Source organism: Vigna umbellata, chromosome 11 (genome assembly GCF_029865625.1).
Source record: "Vigna umbellata cultivar VRB3 chromosome 11, Vumbellata_1.0, whole genome shotgun sequence".
NCBI classification, from domain to species: Eukaryota; Viridiplantae; Streptophyta; class Magnoliopsida; order Fabales; family Fabaceae; genus Vigna; species Vigna umbellata.
Window position 1 is genome coordinate 21,450,030 of NC_142175.1, and position 21,222 is coordinate 21,471,251.

At 37.0% G+C, this 21,222-nt stretch overlaps 1 pseudogene; it reads left to right on the forward strand.

Moving 5' to 3' along the window:
• Window positions 1–11,156: 11,156 nt before the first annotated feature.
• Window positions 11,157–12,107, forward strand: LOC148191170 (uncharacterized; annotated as a pseudogene).
• Window positions 12,108–21,222: the final 9,115 nt, after the last annotated feature.

A 21,222-nucleotide genomic window follows, 5' to 3' on the forward strand; every position in this document is an offset into this window, starting at 1 on the left:
TCGTCCTCGACCTCTTGGACCTATTCTTTGAGTAATCTGAGTTTCATTCGAGTCAAACTATGTCTGTAGTGTTTTAAGTGTGGCAAGCACAACCATTATGCAAACGACTGCAGATCAAGGAAGTGCTACAATTGTGATAAGTTCAGTCACACTGCTAAATTATGTTGAGTTGAGAAAAAAAAGTGAGAGAATCCTCCCTACAGAAGAAGAAGATGATGAAAAGGAGTGTATAATCATATATATTTTGTTTTTATTTTGGCTTAATATCCTATTTTGTCCCCAGTTTCGCTCGAAAATGTCAAATTAGTCCATCCTTTAAAAAATGCGTCAATTACGTCCTCACTTAATAAAATTTGCATCAATGAGATCCCTTCCGTTAAATCCGTACAAACGGCGTTAATTATCTAAGTAGAAAAAAGAGAAAAATAATTAACGCCGTTTGTACGGATTTAACGGAAGGGATTTCATTGATGCAAATTTTATTAAGTTAGGACGTAATTGACACATTTTTTAAAGGATGAACTAATTTGACATTTTCGAACGAAACTAGGGACAAAATAGGGTATTAAGCCTTTTATTTTTTGTACTTGTCCCTATTTACACTTATTAAAATAATGTCAAGGGTCAATGAAAATAACCATGATGAATTGAAGAGTCTAATTATTTGTGTGGATATTTTTTTTAACAAAAATGTCATTATAATTTTAAATTTTGAGTTTAAATATAAACAATTTAAAGACTATATATATTCATATTTTAAATTTGAAGTTAGAATTATATCAAAATTTTGAATAATGAAAAAATTCAATTCCATATTAAAATTTAAAACTAAAAATATATTTAACCTTTATATAATTACTTACTCTTAGTAATTTTATGGTGATATATATATATATATATATATATATATATATATTATTTTATAGTTAATTTAATGACAAAATATTATATAAATGATATATATTAAAACTTGATCTATAATTGACTTTATTCAATAATTTTATGCTCCGTAATAAAGTAGATTGATATATGATATTGAGTTTATTCAATAATTTTGACATTATGTTGCGATTTCGATAGGACGAAGAGGAACATGAAAATAAATAAAGTAGATTGATCTATGATTTTTCTTTTTAGTCTTTAATTTAATAATTAATTTTATATTTTTTTCTTTTTGATCCAATTAAACTTTACATCTAACATACGGTTAAAAATACCACAAAAATATTTAATTAATACAATAAAAAATAAGCACACACGTATATCCATCTATTCATATTTATATATACATATAAAATTACGAAATTTGTAAAATATATAAAATAAAAACAATTTTAAAAGTAAGGGATAAAATTATTTAAAGAAATAAAAACTGAAGTTTATAATATAAGAAATATTAATTTAGTCTCTATTTTAGGATTTTATTCAATTTAGTCCTTTTTCTTAAAATTTAGTTATAATTTTTGTCAATGTTGTTTAATTTGATTATTTTTTTAATATTATTTAAATGATTAATGTACGTTAAATCATATATGTTATTATCATTTGTGACTCTTTTTGTCTTTTATTTATTATTATTTTTTTAATTTATATGTCATGTAGTCATGGTCAATGTTTTATATTTAATTTTGTTTTATATTCGTTATTTTTATTCAATTTAGTCTCAATTTAAAAAAATAGAACAATTTTATTTTTTTCAAAGTTGAAACCAATTTTAATGTTTATATAGTGATATTTTTATTAAAATTAACATTTGTACTTTTAACTTAAAGTTATAGTAGGTTTAAAATTGAAACAAAAATTTAAAAAGTAAGGAGTAACACCATTTGTTTAAACTTTTAAGATTTTAAAGACACCTGATGCGTTAGAATATGACTTTTTTGTTTTCTTTAATTGTTTTAAAATTTAAAAGATAATAAAAATTTGTCATGTGTCAACTTGATTTCATGTCACGTGACACTGTGATAACTCAGAAAAACTTAGTCTTAAAAGTTGATATGATGTTTAAATGATAAGACCACATTATTTTAATATTAAAATAACTAAATGTATAAATATAATTTTCATTAATGGTCTCATTACTTAAAACACAAACCATCTTTCTAAAACTTCTTCTCTTAGTCTCCATTACCTTCTCTCTTCAAGTTCTAACCATAGAGTAATCTCTTTGAATATTAGGAAATGTCTAGGTAATCATGACAACAAAATCTTAATCCTTATTCAACTAATCTTCTTAAAAGAGTAAGTTAGTTTCTACTCTTTTCTTGAACTGTATTATCTTCCATGCATGAGTACATTCTTATGTTGCATGTGTCTCCTTAGCTTTATAGTATGTTCTCTATTGATCAATGATTCGAATCGCATATCTTGATCCGTGATTTGTAGGTGTAGATAGAGTTATTTGAGCTGAGGGAGTGATGGTTACTCCTTTATAGGTGTTGAAGCTTCCTATCGAGTAAGACAAGCTAATTGTGGTTTATAAAGTCTTGGTAAGTTGTTAATTTGTGTTGATGTTCTTTATTTCAAATGAAGTTTAATTGGTGTGATATTTAATATATAACTTGTTGAAATATGATATTATGATAATGAGTGTTTGAAATTGAACCAAACTGTGTTATATGGGTTGGAAGAGCTTTGATGTGAATCCTTGATGATTGATGATTGTTTTAAATCACTTGAGATGAGGTTATTGATAATGTTGAATTTTACTATATTTCTATAATGAATAAGTAAACAAAATCAACTCTTTCTTAGCTTTCTACCTTTTTTATGCCTCAATTTGTTGTGTTTCTAAGTAGTTACATCTTGAGTTGTATTGATTCAATTTCATCATTAATCCCCACTGATGTAATCCTGCCCGACGTAGTCCTTCTTTGTATTTTTACCTTTCATAGGTTAGCTTGTAAGGAGCATGGGTTACTATAAATACCCAGCTTCTCTATTGTAATGGGGACTTTTGAGAATAATGAATTAAACTTTATGCAGAGAGAACTCCAGAATTTAGTTCCCTTGAAAGTCAAGGCTAGAGAATCCCAAAGGATCTCCTCTAGCCACCTTCCATCTCACACTATCATTCTCTCATTTTCCATTATCATATTCTCTCTCCTCCGTAGCATCCATCTCACGCCACTCTCACCCATTACTAGCGTCCTCGTGGCTTGCGTCAGGTCTACTGCCACGCGTACCTTTTCTCTCACGAGATTCCATCAGCATAGCTTCCATATCCTCATTTGGCGTCTTCACCTACGTTTTCTCTATCGAAAACTCTTCAACCACAAACCTCATCCTCATCACCGCTGGACCTTCACCGTGGTGACTCTCATCACCAATCAGGTTCCTCGCTTCAGTTTGTCGTCGATCCAACCTTCGAACTACATCCATTCGAGCCTCTTCACCGAACATCATCAGGAGCCTAGGGTTTCTTCCGCCTCTAGGTTATTTCTTAGATTTCCTTCAGTTCCATCGGTTAGATCTTCTTCTCCACCGATCAAATCCTCCCTTACCTTCAACCCTAGAGTTTTCAGCGATCAAATCCTCCCTTACCTTCAACCCTAGAGTTTTCACCGATTAAACCTCCAAACCTAGGGTTCTTAGTTCTTCTGCTGTTTCCGCTGCTTCATTTGCTTCCTCTGCTTCTTTCCGCTACGCATCGATGTCAAGGAGGCCTCGAGGAGTCCAGATCTCTCAAGTTTCATTTTCTCCTCGGAGCGTCGTCTATCATGTGGTAATCAGAGCTCAGGTTCCTCCGCGCTTCGCAAGCTAAGTATCTCTCTCCATTGATTCGCGTCTTTGATCTGACTTTAAGTTTCTTGTGTTGTTATGAAATTCACGAGTTGTTTCGATTTTGTCTTGATCTTATTCATTCTTGTTGAATCTCTTCAATATTCGTGTTGTTCATTATGATTCCTTCTCTTTCTTGTGTTGATTCATGTGTTTTGGTGTTGATCTGTTCATTAGGTTCTGGTTGAGTCTATTTGTGTGTGCCAGCTTTTCTTTGAGTCTTTTCCTCATTTTAATCGGTCCATTTGTTCATTTCAGTCATTTTCATTGACGAATCATATTCTGTCATGTTTACAGTCATGTTTACAGTTATGTTTAATTGCTTAAAATGTCATAAATTCTGTGTTCAAAGCTGTATTTGATTTTTTTCTGAGATTCTGAATTATATGATCAGTGGTTGTACACCATATGAGCTATGATACAGTCATTGTGAGCTCGGGTGCATGCAAAAGTGACCTTAATCTCAGATTTAAGTGTTGTTGATGTGTATTCTGATTTGCGTTTATTGCCATGGCCAATACATATTATTTCGATGATAAAAGGCTTGAATGAGTTCGTATCAGATGCACACCACTTAAGCCATGAATTGCTGAAGCAAATAGCTTGGTGGCATCTTGTGAAAACTCCAACAGTATCAAAGTTGCAGTTTATCGATCTGCATTGTCTTGTTTGAGTCTAGTTTTTGTTTTAAAATTTGTTCTGGCATATAGATCTTGCTGGAAATCTTGCATTAACTTCCCCGTGTCGTGTTTAAGCTTCAAATTACTGTTTTAAAGTCATTTTCATCAATAATTTGTCAATTGACTCCATAAAACTTAAAACTGGTGGTGTGGTTGAGCTGTTTGATTGCATAATTGGCTATTGCAAGTTCAATTTTCGAATTACTATGTTCTGCATCCAATTTTAATGCAAAACAAGTTTGTTTTGATGTTTTAAACATGTTGAGATAGTTTAATTCGAGTTATATCAGCCTTTGTGCGTTTTTCACCTTTTGAAACCACCATTTTAAGTCAATTTTTTCTATGAAGCAAGTATGGTGCAGTACTGACATTTTGATTTGTGCATTTATGATTAAGTTGGATTGTAGTAAGAGCTAGGGTCTGTTGAATGAAATTAAAACAAGTGAAAAAGAATATCTATACAAGTTTAAAAGGCGTTCAGACCTTGTGCAATCCAACTAAGACAAGCTCCAAATCAGAAACTGAAAACATTATCAGTTATGAACTAATTTTGTTGGGGCATTTTATCAAATGCTTTTGTAAAATTCAGTACTGGAGTCACTTAACTGTTTATGCTCTAACTTGCTTGTTTTTCTTGCTTTCTTAATCCCCTCTAGAGCAATTCTTAGGTTCATTTTGAGTGCTTTCCTTCTTCATAGCTTTGTTTCTTGTTTGTCTTTGTTGGTTATCTAGTTTTGTCTGCAATGCATGTGAAATCTATTCTGCCAATCTTTAATTGAAGCTTTTAATTGCTTATTTCATCTGGTCTAGAGTTTCCTTTAGTAGAGTCTGCTCTGCTGTTTAAGTGGTTGTCCTGTTTGTCCATCACTTTGCCTTAGCCTAACCATTTTTTTTCTGAATTGAGAAATCTATTTCCATTCTGGTTTTTGGGATTTGAAAGAAGGTAAGTGTGAATGGTAGCATATTAGGTGGTGGTGATCCACAGGATTTTCTGGCCTAAACTGAAAATTTCCCTTTTAAACCTTTCATTTGAGTGCTTTAACTTTTTAAAGAGAAACCTCAGTGCTGTGAGCTTAGTGTCGCAACCGGAATCGCGACGGGACGACGATCCAAAAAGAAACGGGTTTCGAAAAGAGATTTTGGAGTCGCCACCATAGTTTATTATGGAAAACTATGGAAAAACCTCAAAATGATAAAGCATGATCCACGAAAACCATATTCTGGGTTCGGGAGTCGGTTACGTGTAGGGAAAGTGTTAGCACCCTACAACGCCTGCCCTAAGGCAGTACCTTTAACTAAATGCGCGAATATGATGTGGTTTTCAAAATGTTTAACTATCCCCTAAAATAAAATTATAAATAAACAAAATATATTTTTTTAGTTTTTTGGGCCCGACAAGGATTGACCTTGCTCCTACGTATTCTCATTCAAAATGAGAAATCAGGGTTACGTAGTTCTAGCTTGAAAGACTGTTTGTTTGTTTGAAAAAGCAGATGTTTTTAATTTTTGGAGATTTTTATGTTTTTAATATTTTCGAGAAAAAGAAGGTAATGAGTATTAGGCCGACGCGAACGGTCGCACGAGTACTCATACCTTTAAAATGATATTTAAATATTTTTAATTATTTTTGAAAAGAGAGATAACGATATTAAGCACTAGGCCGATGCGAACGATCACACGAGCACTCATACCGTTATCTACTTATTTAGGAAAACTTAAGGGTATTGAGTGCTAGGCTGATGCGGACGATCGCACGAGCACACATACCATTATTTACTTATTTAGAAAAACTTGAGAGTATTGAGTGCTAGGCTGATGCGGACGATCGCACGAGCACTCATACCCTCGTTTAATATTACGTAAATAAGAGAGAAAAGTATTGAACACTAGGACGATGCGAACGATCACACGAGTGTTCAACCTTTAAACGTATTTTTGAAATTTTATTTAAGAAAAGAAGAAAAAGGTTTTTAGCACAAGGACGACGCGAGCGGTCACACGTGTGCTTAAACCTTTAAAACATATTTTTGTAAATTTATTTAAGGAAGAAGAAGAGGCTTTTAGCACAAGGACGACGCGAGCGGTCACACGTGTGCTTAAACCTTTAAAACGTATTTTTGAAATTTTATTTAAGAAAAGAAGAAGAGGGTTTTAGCACAAGGACGACGCGAGCGGTCACACGTGTGCTTAAACCTTTAAAACGTATTTTTTGAAATTTTATTTAAGAAAAGAAGAAGAGGTTTTTAGCACAAGGACGACGCGAGCGGTCACACGTGTGCTTAAACCTTTAAAACATATTTTTGTAAATTTATTTATTTAAAATATTGTATTATTACATATATATTTAAGGCTAAATAGATGTTTAAAATAAATAGAAATAAAATAAATAAACAAAAGAAATGAAAATGGCTGAACGGACGTTGAGAAATTGAAGCTGTGACGAACGCTCGTTATTGAATGACGAACGAACGTTCAACAATGGAAGCTTAAAGACGAACGCTCATTGTTTGAAACTACAAACGGACGTTCAAAAATGGAACCATAAGGACGAATGTTCATTATTGACAGGACGAACGGTCGTTCAAAAATGGAAGCCTAAGGACGAACGTTCGTTATTGACATGACGAACGGTCATTCAAAAATGGAAGCTTAAGGACGAACGTTCGTTATTGACATGACGAACGGACGTTCAGATATGGAAGCTTAAGGACGAACGTTCGTTGGGGAATATAAAGGACGAACGTTGGTAACTAAGGCTGAATGACGAACGCTCGTTGATAGAGGATGAATGAACGTTGTGAATGTAGGCTGAATAACGAGCGTTCGTTGGGTGATACGACGAACGTACGTTGAGTACAGGAAGGTAGATGACGAGCGTTCAATGGATGATGTGACGAACGGACGCTGAGAAGAGGAGGCTAGTCTACGAGCGCTCGTTGGGTTGAGCGTTCGTTGGGTAGCTGAGGTGAGTGGAGGCCAAATGACGAGCGCTCGTTTGGGACGAGCGTTCGTTAGGAAAATGAGGTTGGATGGCGCATACTCGTTATGGACGAGCGTTCGTTGGGATGATGAGGCGGGATGACGAACGACGAGCGCTCGTTTGCACGAGCGTTCGTTGGGAAGATGAGGCTGGATGATGAACGACGAGCGCTCGTTTGGACGAGCGTTCGTTGGGAAGATGAGGCTGGATGATGAACGACGAGCGCTCGTTTGGACGAGCGTTCGTTGGGAAGATGAGGCTGGATGATGAACGACGAGCGCTCGTTTGGACGAGCGTTCGTTGGGAAGATGAGGCTGGATGATGAACGCTCGTTATTAACGAGCGTTCGTTGGGAGGATATGGGTTGGATGGCGAACGCTCGTTATGGACGAGCGTTCGTTGGGAAAATGAGCGTTGGATGACAAACGCTCGTTATGGACGAGCGTTCGTTGGAATTGTGAGGCTGGATGACGAACGCTCGAAAAACAAAGGTTCCCGGACGTACGCTCAATTTTGGGCCTGGCCCAATTGAATGGTTTCTAACCTAGAATTTTCTAGGGGTTCAGAGATTCATCCTCATTCTCACTCCTTCAAGCCGATTTGCACCTTCTCCAGAGATTCAAGGTTTCTTGTTCAATCACCACAACTGATCACCACCTCTGCCATGGCCGACCACCGTCACCTCAAACAGAACGCGCCTTGGCTTCACCGGCGACCCCTTCGCACCACCAGAACCACCGTCAGCCAAGACACCATCGTTTCCACTTCTCTCTCTTCGAAAACCAGCGATTCTCAGGGATGGTTTTCCTCCGTCTTCATCTCCGATCCGCTCGTGCCATCCTCATCCATCAACATCCACTTCACCATTGCTAAAACCTCCACGACGAGCATGCACTGTCACGATGATGTCCCTCCCCATGCCTATACTCATCCACCTCCTCGGCCACCTCCACGGCCACCAAATTCCTTCTCAACAGCTCCAGGCCGCCGGGACTCAATACCCTCGCGCCACTGCTTCCTTGCTCTTGTCTGCACTCTCCGATACCGGCAACCCAGGGAGGGGTTCGTCTCCGCCAGTTCAAACATACGAGCTGCCTCTTCTTCGTCGAGCTCTCCGCCTTTCACCGCTGAGACCATCATCGGCCATCGCTCCAGTTCATCTCTTCATTCTTGGATTGTGCGATGGGTTTTGGATTTTGATTTGTTGAGATTGGCCGTGAGCATGGGAGTTATAGCAGAGAGAGGAAATATGGTGTAACAGAGAATGAAAAGAAGGGGAGGTTGGTGATGAGGGAACTCATGGTGTTCAGAGGAAAAGCATTCATCATGGAATAAGCATAAGAAGCAGTTATGCAGTAAGCGTTCACGATGATTCTGGAAGCACAGAGACTTACCTGCTGTTAAGGTGGCTGCTATCGTTCGCTGCGTAGACGGTGGCCTCTTCTCGCCGGTGCCGGTGCCAATGCTGACTCTGGATGATGATTCCAGATAATGCTCTTCTCGTGTGCCCTCCTCCTTTCTATTCTCTCTCTCTGATCCCCCCAAAATCCAATTCTGCTCCCCAAAATCTTGGAATTATTCTCTTGTAACAACCTGGTCTCCCCTGCTGAGACACGTCTCTTCCCCCATTTCCCACGTTTTCTCCCCTTTTTCTATTTTTTACTTTTTCCAATTTTATTTTATTTATTTTTTTTACTTTATTTTTAATTTTAATTTTATTTTTCAATTTTTTAATTATTTTGATTAATTAACACTATTAAAACAAATTGAAAATAAGAAATAAAATAGAAAAAATTAAAAGCAAAAAAAATCTAAATACATAAAAAAAAATAAAAATAAAATAAAATAAAAGCCAATAAAAACACATTGTTTCAACCCGGACAAAATTGGGTGTTGACACTTAGTATGGCTGATTTAGCCCACTTCCTTGGCACATTTGTATGAGAGAATCAGTTTTACTTAACTGTGTGCTGACGGTTTACTTGTGCAGGAAAGTGAGATTGATTAAGCTGGAATGCAACCCATTGGACCAAGAGAGAAAGTTTTCTTGCATTGAATCTGATTATTACATTATGTTGCATTCATTTTAGATTTTAAGTTGTTTACTGAAATCATTGGTATATTAATTGTTTGGAATGTGAATGTTGAGTCTTATTTGATAAGACATATGGGAATTTGGTAGATGCATAAGAATTGCAAATAAGGTGCTGATTGTTTTATGAGCATTTCTGGAAGTGCAACAACACTATTTAAAAACTGCCAATTTCTGATTTGCCTCACATTACTCTTTGTCCATTGATTTGATTAACATGGTCCACTGATTTCTGAATTAGTTTAGGACATTATTCTTGACTGGTTTGGTCCATTGTTTCTGCCCAGTGTAATTCATTGATTTGTTGAAAAGGCTGCTCTTGTCATAATCAGTTGTGCATCAAATTGTTTTTAATTGCCAATGCATCCTCCAGTTTTAAGAAGTGATTAAAGCACCTAAATTCCAGTTCTGACTTGGCGGTTGAATTAATTAGGTGGTTAGTTTCTGCATTGAATTACATCCAATCTGAATTTAATTTACTGTCCATTTGCACTTGCTGGATTTTGTTGAGATTTATGTGTGCAGAGTTGATGTTTGAGAGTTTACTTTTTACTATGTTTAGATCGTTCACATGAAGCTCGTGTGTCAATCCAAAGAATCAAAGAACCATAGAAGCAAGAAGAAGTGTGAAAAAGAAGAACATTGAAGATGACATCGTAGCTTGGGTGCAGTTGATTCCCATTCATCTTGGCTTGTTGTAGCTAGGGTGCAGCTAGCCTGCAACTGAGTGCTTACTCTCTGGAACGTTGCTGCTAGGGTGCAGCTGAGCGCCTACTCTCTGGAAAGTTGTCGCTGGGTTGTAGTTGGGGTGCAACTGAGTGCTCTATCACTGGAATTCTTTAGTCGGATTGTAGTTGGGGTGTAGCTGAGTAGTGGCGACACTGATGTGGCAAATTTGGTTTATTTAGGGCTGAAACGTGAAGGGATTTGTATCTTTGGGCACCCAAACGTGATTGCTCTCTAGTGGAGCACTTGGAGGCGAAATAGGAGCTGTGGGAACAATCCTTCTTCTTCCTTGGGTTCTATACCTTCTTCAATTTCCACCATTATTGTAAGCTTAAGCTCTCCATTCATGGAGAGCTAGTTTCATTTATTGTTGGAGATTGATTTAACCATGAATCTCTTATGTAAACTACAATGTTTTGAATTATTGTATGCCTTTTTCATTGATTGTTAGTGTTTACTTTCTTTACTTAAAGTTTGTTATGATGTAATCAACCATGACATGATTTTAGGGTTTGCTTAATATTGGTAAATATTGTGTGAATCTGGAACTGGATTAAACACCTAAAGGAAATTGTATCTAGGAATAGAACTAGGACCTTTGGTTGTCGTTAATCTCAATTCTGAATGTGGAAATAATTGTTAGGTTTTCCAAGGGATTGGAATCTAATAAGGAAGTCTAATCTTATCGGTTTATACATGAAATGATTTGGTACACTTGCCAAAATCTCAATAAGTTTTTGGAGCCGCTGTTGGGGACCCATCTCTAAAACTAGACTTTTGTGTGATTTTTAACCGATTTAGACTCTATTCTTTTGTGTATATTTTTTTGTTTTATTGTAATTACTATCTCTATATTTTTGGGCTAACTTGTGGCTCGAGTTTGGCTGTTCTCTAATGTATGCAGGGAAATATCTGTACAAGGAGGACTGTGTCATCTAAACCACTCCTTGTCGACCCTGAGATCGAGAAAACAGCTCGCAGAAACAAAAGTGGCACAAGGAGATGACGAGTTATAAGTCAACAAGCTGCCCTTGAATCTTCAACTTCTTTCAACAATCAAAACAGTGAACTTCTTGATACTTCTTTAGTGAACGAAATGACTGGCACAAGACCACCTCCAAGGAGAACCATAGGGGACTCTATTGCTTACACAAGCCCGAGAAACTTCTCAAGCATTGTGAGGCTCACTATGAGTGACAAGTTGGCAGAAATGAAGCCTGGTATACTCCAGCTCATCAATTCAAATCAATTTTCTAGCATGGAGAATGAAGACCCTCATGCTCATTTGGTCACTTTCTATGAATTGTGTGGCTCTGTGGGTGTAATGGGACAGGATGAAGAAGCGTTGTACATGAGACTCTTCCCATTTTCTCTGAATGGAAAAACAAAGGCTTGGCTTCAATCACAGCCTAATCAAAGTTTGACTAGTTGAGAGGATGTGGAACACAAATTTCTTGCTCGCTTCTTTCCACCATCAAAGAGCACAAAAATAAAGGCTACAATTGCTACTTTCATCCAAGGAGTAGATGAACCACTATGTGAAGCTTGGGAAAGATTCAAAGCTTTATTGAGAAAGTGTCCCAATCGTGGATTTAGCCTGGAAAAGCAAGTGCAAACTTTTTGTAATGGGCTACAACCTCACACTAAGATGATACTAGATACATCTTTTGGTGGTTCGGTTCTATTCAAAACTACTGATAAATCCATTGCTATTATTGAAAATATGGCTTCCACTAACATGAGGAGTCAACATGGGAGAACACAAGCACAAAAGAGAGGAGTTTATGAACTTAGTGCTCAAGATGCATTGCTTGCACAGAACAAACTTCTCGCTCAACAAATGTGTTGATAGGGGGAGCACTGTGTTAGCTGAACTCAATCCCTATATGTTAGTTTTTAATGATGACAACACATTGATAATAAAAACATATGAATGTTGTCATGTCACAACATAATGTTTCTGTATTGTGTTATATGTTGAATGTGTACATGCTTATTGTGTAACATGCACATATTGTGTTTGTTCATTTGTTGGACATATTGTGTTGATTGATGCATATTATTGTGTTTATGAAGTGATTATATATGTGTATGCACAATGTATGTTTCTATGATATGAAAACCACATGCATAAAAGCATATCTGCATGACTTAATCGATTATAGTGTTGTGATAATCAATTAAGGTCATTAGACAACTTGAGTTTTGAACTGAGGCAAAACAACTAGATGTGAATCGATTACATTAGTTGATGAATCGATTAAAACTCGTGTGTTTGCACATATCTTTTTCAAAAGTTTTGTGATGTGTTTTTAGAAAGAAAAGTTGATCGATTACATTTGTTGGACATACTATGTTTATTGATGCATATTATTGTGTTTGTGAAGTGATTATACTGTGTATGCACAATGTATGTTTCTGTGATATGAAAACCACATGCACAAAAGCATATCTGCATGACTTAATCAATTATAGTGTTGTGATAATCAATTAAGGTCATTAGACAACTTGAGTTTTGAACTGAGGCAAAACAACTAGTTGTGAATTGATTGGATTAGTTGATGAATTGATTAAAATTCGTGTATTTGCACATATCTTTTTCAAATGTGTTGTGATGTGTTTTTAGAAAGAAAAGTTGATCGATTACATTTGTTGGACATACTGTGTTTATTGATGCATATTATTGTGTTTGTGAAGTGATTATACTGTGTATGCACAATGTATGTTTCTGTGATATGAAAACCACATGCACAAAAGCATATCTGCATGACTTAATCAATTATAGTGTTGTGATAATCAATTAAGGTCATTAGACAACTTGAGTTTTGAACTGAGGCAAAACAACTAGTTGTGAATTGATTGGATTAGTTGATGAATTGATTAAAATTCGTGTATTTGCACATATCTTTTTCAAATGTGTTGTGATGTGTTTTTAGAAAGAAAAGTTTTCAAAAATCTTCTAAGTGTTAAACCTTAATCGATTAAATGCTTTGTGTATTCAATTAAGTCTGTTATGTTTGAAAACTGACTTATGCTTGTCATAATTGTTATGACGGTCATATTTTTTAAATGTGTTTGAACAACATTTAATGAGAATCGATTGCATTAATTGTGTATTCAATTAAAAGCTGAATTAGTTGTATTTTTGTTACATCTATCTAATGTAACCAATTACATAAGTTTGGTAATCGATTAGTTTGCGTCAAGACTGATATAAACTATACAAACTATATATTGATGTAGTGATTGTTTTCTGTAAGAACTTTTGATTATTCTAACATTGTCATATCTGATTGTAATTGAGTTTAGAAACTTTACAGATTACAAAAAGGCTCCAAGAATCAAGAACGTGAGAGTTTGACAGATCTTGGAAGAATTCTTGTGAAGCAGATTAGTAGACTGCTATGACTGATCGCTTTAGCACACTGAAGGTGCATCTTGATTGATCAGGAGAGAAGACTTGCAATCTTTGATTTGTTATTTTCCTGTACATGCGGCGTTAGGAAGAAGAGTGGTGTACTCTTGACTTTGATAGGGGATATCTCAAAGGGTTTGCTGCAATGATAACAGTTGAAAAACTGTTATTTTCATGCTTAAATTGATACTAAAAGCAACCTTTAACACTTAGAAACTAGCTTGAAATCATGCTTTTAGTCATATTTTCAGAAATAAGAGAGCTGGACAGGTTTATGCTTGATTTCAGTGTTTTTGTGCAGGTTTTAAGGTGAATTTGGTGAAAGAAGTGAAGAAGGAGAGAGATGGAATCAGAAAAGACATCAAAAAGTGCAAAAGGAGAAGCCGCAACTGCCGCTCAGCGGCAGTTTACCGCTGAGCGGCACTCAGGAGTTCACGTTGGAACCGTTGAGGGGCAAAATGGCCGCTGAGGGGAAGAAACTACTCACGCACTTACCGCTGAGCGGCACTTTACCGCTGAGCGGCACACTTATGGGCTTGGACCTAGATTTTCTGTAATTTTAGAATAATATATAAGTTTTAGGACGTCCTAGGGTTTGTATCTTTGGCAGAAACGAAGCAAACACTCTCTCTCCCACCCCTTTGAAGGAGGATCTTGGATGCTTAGGCTACCTCTTCACCTTTCTAGGGTTTTATCTTTCATTCTTTCATTATTGTTCATCTAGGTTCACCATGAATATGGTGAACTAACCCTTATATGTTTGTTGGGGAATCAATGTAATCTTTTGAGGCTCTCATATATGGAATTTGTGCTTGCATCTTAATCTAAGACTTATGCTTTCTTTCATCATTAGTTAGGGTTTTTCCTCTTTGCTCAATGCTTGCTTTGTTTAACTCATTCAATGCATGATTATTGATTTTGTCGATACGGGAACGTACGGGGAAGTCTAGATCCGGGGAATTTCTCCCAATAGTATATTGGTTGCCTTAAGCTCCTGTGCTAAAAAAACTAATTATTAGGAATGATAGGAATCGTATGAACTCGTAATTAGGGAGAAGCCTTCTTGAAAGGTAATTTAGAGAGTGGCATTAACAATGATGACTTGAATGTTGAATTCCTAAAATATATGAGAGTGAATAAGATGAAATTGACCCCCAACAACATATTCATCAATATATTTCATTGAAAGTGCTTGTCTTTTGTTTTAGTCATTGATCAACCTCATGCATACATGTTTATTTTCGTCTTTTGCATAGTAAAATCCAATTATTTTGTTCTTAAGTCTTAGCTAATCAACAAATCACATAACTAAACTAGGCCGTGAGTCCTTTGGGAGAACGATACTTGGTCTTACCGAGTTTATTACTTGAAACGATTCGGTCATACTTGCCGATTGTTAAACAAGTTTGTGACATCATATTTTGGTGATCATAAATTTGTGCATCAAGTTTTTGGCGCCGTTGCCGGGGACTCGTGGTTTAACTGGTTAATTTGTGTGATTATTGATTATCTTTGACTTTAATTTTGAATTTCTGTTTTTATTTTCTGTTTTTATTTTTTTTCTGTTTTTATTTTTTCTGTTTATATTTTATTTTATTTTATTTTCTGTTTTTATTTTTATTTTTCTGTTTTCTGTTTTTATCTTCTCATCTCAAATCTTATATCTTCTCCTATATCTTTTTGTGCTAACCAAATATTCTAGGGTTTTGTGTTCTTGTGTATGCAGGAGGCAATTATAACAAGGAGCAAAAAAACAACCGAACCTCTTCTTGAAGGTCTAGACGAGAGTAGACGGAGGAGAAGAATCCGAACATCTAGAGAACTTTTCCCTCCTCCGGAAACTCTGTTGCAACCATCACCACAAGGTTCTGACTATAGCACAGAAAATATGGAGAACAACAATGTCAGAAGAACTCTTGCTGATTACACCAATATAGCTGGACCTCAACACTTTAACAGTATAGCTAGACCTAGAGTCAATGCAACTAATATGGAGGGCAAACCAGCACTGATCCAACTGGTGAAAAGCAACCAATTTAATGGGTTATCTCATGAAAGCCCATATGAGCACCTCACTACATTCAATGAGATTTGCAATACAGTGAAGATTAATGGGGTGCCAAATGAAGCGATCAAACTTAGCTTGTTTCCTTTCTCATTGGGAGGCAATGCTAAACTTTGGTTGAATTCTTTCCCAGAAGGAAGTTTCACAGAGTGGGAAGCAGTGGTAACAAAGTTTTTAAACAAGTACTTTCTACAATCAAAGGTGACAAAAGGCAAGCAAGAGATTTCTTCATTTAGGCAAGGCATGGAAGAATCACTGGGGCATGCATGGGATAGATACAAAAGTTTGCTAAGAAAAACACCCACGCATGGCTTTGAAGAACAGGAAGTAGTCTTAACTTTCCTTGGAGGGCTTGGTTCACAATCCAAGATGATGCTTGATGCCTCAGCAGGAGGCAATATTAAATGGAAAACTCTAGAGGAAGCCACAGAAATTATAGAAAACATGGCTACTAGTGATAATGAGCTGCACAGTGAGAGAGGAGCTCCTATGCAACAAAAAGGAGTTCTCCAATTACAGACACATGATGCCTTGCTAGCTCAAAACAAAATTCTAACTCAACAGCTGGAGACTCTTACTAAAACTCTTGCATAATTACCCAAAGAGTTGAAGATTGCTGCACAGGTACAATCCCAGTTGTGCGAATTGTGTGGAGGCGACCATATTAATGGTCAATGTGCCTTTCCAGTAGAAGCCGTAGAGGATGTAAACTACATGACCAATCAATACCGTCAAGGGAACTACAATCAAGGGTGGAAACCGCACCCAAGCATTGGTCAAGGACAAACTGGGCAAGCTGGTCAATTTAATAAGCAGCAGCAGCAACCCACCTTATGGCAGCAGATATCTATGCTTAATGAAAGGTCCATGAGGATGGAGGAAACTCTTAACAATTTCATACAGAAAACTGAGTCTACCCAAAAGAGCACTGAAGCTGCTATCAAAAATTTGGAGACTCAGATGGGGCAGATCACCAAGCAGGTGGAAGAAAGACCAAATAGAAATTTTGGGGCTAATACTGAGGTTAACCCCAGAGAAGAGTGCAAGGTGGTAGAGAGTGTTGATGATGAGAAAGTTGAGTTAGATACAGAAGAGAGAAGAGAAATAGAGAGCAAAAGCATTTTTCCTTTTCCAATACATCAAGGGAAACAACTGGATTTCACTGAATTATTCAAAATGGTGGATAATGATGCACCTTGGGAGCAGATTCTACAACAAATCACAGTTTACACGAAATCTGATGAAAACATCTCTACAAAGAAAAGACGTAGAGATGATGAGGTAAAGGAGTGTATAACTGTTAAAAAAGAGTCATTCCCTCATAAAGCAACAGATCCAGGAAGCTTTTCTATCCCTTGTACCATAGGGAAGAAAAGGGTTAAGAAAGCTCTTCTTGATTTAAGTTCAAGTGTTAACTTGATACCTTACTCTTTACTAGAGCAAATCAGCAATGTTAATGTGAAACCTGTAAAGGTTAATCTAGTAATGGCCGATGGATCTTCAAAGGAGCCATGTGGGATTGCAGAGGACATTATAGTTTGTGTTGGCAAACTTCAGTTCTTGGCAGACTTTGTGGTGATGAAGATGGAGACAGAGAAGATACCTATCATTCTTGGAAGACCGTTTATGAAAACGGCCAGAGGTATCATTGATGTAAATGAAGGTATAGTGGTGCTCCAGGATCGAGAGGAGAGAGTGGTTGTAGACGTCTTTAAAGATGAGACGCAAACACAGGAGGAAGAAGCTAGTTATAAAGCTGCATTTCAAGATGCACACATGACTAGCCATAAAGATGAAAATCCCAAGGTTGCAGGTAACCATTGTTTGTTGTTTCAGGTGCACAAGGAAGAAAAGATTGGAGGAGGAGGAGAAATTCATGATGATTGGGAGAAAGACCCCAACTTGGTGAACCCGTGAGAATCAAAAAAAGTTGTGGGTTGTGAAAGGCTTTAAAGAGAAGGAGATGATAGAGATAGAATCTCCACATCTTAGAAGAATCAAAACAGTTCACAGGAAACAACTGAGGAGTTGGTGGGATAACAACATCAACTATGAAGAAAGAACTTGAGCTTTACTAGGTCAAACTAATGACGTTAAAAGAGCGCTTGCTGGGAGGCAACCCAGTGATTTTAAAACTTTTAAATTTTACTTTGGTTTGTAATTTTTAAATTTGTTGAACATTATTGTGTAAATATTTTGTGGATATAGCATCTACTGAAGGATGCTAAGTAGTAACATCTACTGAAGGATGCTAAGTAGTAACACCTACTAAAGGGTGTTGGTGAGAAAATTTTGCACCTACTGATGGGTGCTAGTAAGTTTGTAACACCTACTGATGGGTGTTGGTGGATTTTGGGTCAGGCTCGTGACGTTAAACAAGCGCTACCTGGGAGGCAACCCAGTTGATTGATTGTTTTTGTTTGTTTTATTTTAGTTGCATAATAGGGTTTGCATAAGTATTTTAAACATTGAATTGCAGGGAACCAGTGAGGGCCTTGTCTAGGAGGCACGTAGGTTAAGAAAAGAAGGAGAAGAGCACATCACGAAAGTGCCGTTGAGCGACAACTTACTGCTGAGCGGTACTCTCGCAGATGGGCTTTAGTTTCCCCTCAGCGGGACTCGAGCCCATTAGGGTATTTTTATACCCTAAGCTGCGCATATGCTCATTCTTTCAGGCTCTTCTCTGCACAAACACTCTCACATACCTTCTCCAAGGTTTTCCACATCTTTTCACTCTTCCCTTATAAGAAAATTTCTCTTCCACTCACTTTTTCACTAGTGTGCCATCAAAGTTTGGGGTTAGAAGAGAGCATTCTAGCTTGGAAGCATTTTCATTGCATCTATTATCTCCACCCAAGTAAGTAAAAAGCATTTTGTTCATTCTAGGGTTCTTGATTTGAATGTGATTGTCAAAGCATGAATATTTAGGGGTTTTGGTTTTTATGCATGATTTAATGATATATTTGATGTTTGAACCGATTAAACTGCATGATTATGAACTGGAAAACTGAAAATTGCATTTGGGTGGAGTTAGGACAGCTTAAAAGAGATTTTTCAAAAATCTGCAGGGTTACCGCTCAGGGGTAAACTGCCGCTGAGCGGCACTCTGCCAGACTTGGTTTTTCTGTTTTTTTTTGTGATCTGGAATGTGGCACTGGTGGCGCTGAGGGGAAATTATGGCCCTCAGCGGTGGTTTAGCTTCGAAAGGAGTTGTGTTCTGTGTTTCACTAATGATTAACATCATGTTCTGTGGTTTTGTATTTATGTTGAATGCAGGAATGACATCCTCTTCAGGAAAGAGATTAAAAACCATGGCAACCAAGAGAAAGGAAAAGGAACCACAGCAAACCCACTCTAGCAGGTTCCTCTCTAGGAAACATGAGAAGCACTTTAGGGTGGTTCAGGACAGGAGACTTCTGATGGAAAGAAAAGTTGGAATGATACCTAACTTTGCTCCTCAATTTGGAGAGCAAGTGTTAGGAAATGACTGGGGAAAGCTAGCCACATATCCTGCACCTGCCAACATAGCTGTGGTAAAAGAGTTCTACACCAATGCAAAGAAGATTGGTGACTATCCAGCTGAAAATTATCTGGGCTATGTCAAAGGCCATGCTATCAGGTATGATCCTGATTCTATCAATAACTTCCTGGACACTGTGTGGGTTGGTGAGCAGTGCCAGTTTGCTCTTTGCATGGAGGAAGTTGCTGATTATGAGGATGTGGAGAGAGTACTATGCATACCTGGAGGACACTTCCAAAGGAATAGATCTGGCTTAGTGGTTAACATTAGGAGGACGGATTTGACTCCTCTTGCAAAGTATTGGATGGCATTTTCTCATGCCAACATTCAGCCATGTTCACATGTGTCAGATATTACTCTCAACAGGGCACTATTCATCTACTGTGCTATCAGAAACTTAAATGTTAATATTGGGCAGGTGATAGCTGATGAGATTAGTGTGTGTGCCAATACCTCAAACAACAAAGCACCACTAGGACATCCCTCCTTGATTACTCACCTTTGCAAGATAGCTGGGGTGGACACTTCTGCTCCACCATTTGAGAGGCCAAGAAAAGCTATTGATGAGGCTTATTACAGACAATACTATGGAGGTGAGGAGGCAGCTCAGCCAGTTCCACCACGCCGTGCTCGTAGAGAGAGAGGGCCAGCACAGAGCCAGACATCTGCTGAGACACATGAAGCAGAACCATTCCAGATGAGGGACATGTATATGTCTCTTATAGGTGCTCAGTTGCAGTCCATTCACAGAGGGCAGGTGGCTACTGCTGAGATGATTGTAGGAATGTATGATACACCTCCAGCCCACAGGTGGACTATGGATGAATTCCATAATGTGGTAGCTTGGCCAGAGGAGTCAGTGCATGAAGGAGGAGCTGAAGCAGCTGAAGCTTCAGTTAGAGAGATGGAAGAAGATGAAGCTGATGATGATGATGCATTTGAAGATGATGAAGATGAGGAGGAAGAGGAAGATACAGAGGACAACTCAGATTGATGAGGAGCTGAGATAGCATTTACTGATGAATGCTATCATATGCTTATGCTTTTGTTGGTTTAAGTTTTCTGAACTTATTTATTTGTTTTTATTTTTAGATTAGGGTTTGATGTACTCTATTGAACACCTGGTTTGTTATGATGGTTTGCTATTAACTGTGATTGTTTGATAAGTAATGCTTGATGATGCTTATTGATTGATTGATGTTGAGATGATGTGCACATTAAAATGCTTATACAGGTGATTCACAAGCTTTGTGAACAAATGCAGGATATTATGATTGTGATTGTGAAATTAAGCAGGATGTGTATGTCAAATGTGAATGAGCTTATATGTGAGGTTTTGAGCTCCAGAGTTGCTATTGTTAAATGCTATTACTTTGAAAGCATGAATGACTTTGCCCAGGTTTTCTATGATTGAATCAATTGCTTGTTTTGCATCATATGATCAAGGTCGTTTGTTGGAACCCTTTTTATTGGCCAAATTCATAAAGTTAGCCCACTAAAAGAGAACACTTTGTGTTCTATCCTTTGAACCCTTAGCCTTGAACATAAATTGAAAACCCTTGATTGAAAATCTTTACCTTGAGTTAAGTAGAAGATATTGTGTGGTATTGTTAAATGTTCAAGTTTGGGGTTATTGGGAAAACATGAAAAAGGAAAAGCATTGAGCTAATAGCTAAAAAGTAAGAATATGCAAAGAAAAAGAAAAGAAAAGAAAAAAGAAGCAAAGCTCAATGCAAATGCAAAGGCAAGTTGGAAAAAATAAGAATAATTGTGTTGATTATGATTCTCTTAACTTAAGGATTTAATGATCCAGAAAAACCAATTTTCTTGTTAGCCCAGCCACATTATAAGCCATTGAAAAGTCCTTGTGATGATGCATGCTTGTGAATGTTTTTGATTGTGGTAAAATGAAAGGCAAAGTTGATTCATGTGACATTGTGATAGTAGAGTGAATGAGTGATTAC